Below are 1,892 nucleotides of genomic sequence, written 5' to 3' on the forward strand. Positions count from 1 at the left end.
TTTGGCACAATTTTTTGAAAGACATATACCAGTTAATTTAATACTGTTTAAGCAAAGCACTCTGAACCAACCATCAGTTGAAATTAAATAAAAAATTTAAACATCTTGTTCATTAAGATTACAGCTTGAAATAACCAATTACAGTTATGAAAGCAGTTTTAAAACCATCAAAACAATGAGTAACATACTTCAGTCATTGATTTAAATACTTGGTCCTACACATGCATCTACGTACATGTTCCACAAGCTAACATATGGTGCAGGGTGTAGGACATCTTGTACCACTACAACTTTTCTGTTCCACTCGCAAATTGAATGTGGAAAAAATGACTGAGTATGGATTAATAGAGCCCCTAATTTCTCTTATTTTTGTGGTTCTTGTTCAAAATGTACCTTGGTGGCTATAGAATCATTATCCAGTCAGTCTCAAATGGCAGTTCTATAAATTTGTTAAATAGTGCCTCAGGAAAAGAACTTGCAGGACTGATCAATAGGTTTCATACGAAATAACATTTATTCATAATCAGCTCCTCTGTAGTAAGGGCACCTAATCTACACAACAAATAAGCTCAGTTCCTTACAGGAAGGGTGTATACCTTGAAAATTATGAATACCAATAGCCTCAATGGTCCACCTGACTACAGCATACATCAAAGCAGTTACTCACGTCATACACTTAAACACACAAGAAATATAACCACTCAATGGACATTAAAACAGGGAGTATGTGTCAAGAATAATTACTAGTTGAGCAGTACTTGACAGTACACTGGACCTGATCCTCCAAAGGAACAAATATCAGCAGTTTATGTAACATCAGTGTTTAGTTGGGTTGTACTTTATGTTAATAGATTTATGTAAACTAACCAGAATAAGCTGGCTTCACCACAAGTGGTAGACACAGTGCAGTATCAATCACTGGAAGGAAGGGTACTGTACGGCATACAGGAGGATGTCATTCTAACCAGCCACTGTTGAACACTGATGATGCCATGTAATGTGTGGGAAGGGAGGAACAAAGTATGAAGGCTAGAGGAGACAATTGCCAGATTACACCTTTAGGCCAGGAGGAAATGAGTGTTGAAGGAATTGGCAGGATTAAGTCCCTCATATGGGCAACTATGGGAGCAGTTATGCAAAGCAGTAAATTTGATGCCACAGACATTGCTACGACATAAGAGAGGATGGTTGGATGCAGGTGGTAGGTTGCTTAATATGATCTTTGGGACTGAGGATACTGATGATATCCCAGAACTGAGTGATATGCTGGGACGAATTAGTGAAATAGCCAGCAGCTACAAAGTCATGATGGAATGGCATACCATACAAGTAACAAACATGGAACAGGACGTTCTGAATAAAACATTGACGTTGGAGGAATTAACAAAAGAGCTGATGGAGTGTGTGAAAGCAACCATGGGGACTGTGAATCAACATCTGAATGTGATGCAGACTCTGATAGACTGGTTAGATACTAGTGTAGCTGTGTTGAGATCCCCTTCTGTCGCTACTTGACAGCATAAGGGATCCTACAGTAGAGGAAAGAGCATTACAGGAGGCCACACATCATGTATCACATGGGCAGTTGAGCCCTATGCTATACATCAGAACAATTTCTGGATGTCCTAAGGAAGGTCTGGAACGAATTAACAGCTCAAATACACTGAGGTGATAAAAGTCATAGGATGGTGACATACACACATACAGATGGTGGTTGTATTGCGTACACAAGGCATAAAAGGGCAGTGCATTGGCAGAGTCATCATTTGTACTCACATGATTCAAATGAAAAGTTTCCAATGTGTTTATGGCCACGTGAGAGGAATTAACAGATTCTCATTGGTAGTTGGAGCTAGACTCATGGGACATTCCATTTCACAAATCATTAAGGA

This window comes from Schistocerca americana, chromosome 9 (assembly GCF_021461395.2).
Source record: "Schistocerca americana isolate TAMUIC-IGC-003095 chromosome 9, iqSchAmer2.1, whole genome shotgun sequence".
Lineage (NCBI taxonomy): Eukaryota > Metazoa > Arthropoda > Insecta > Orthoptera > Acrididae > Schistocerca > Schistocerca americana.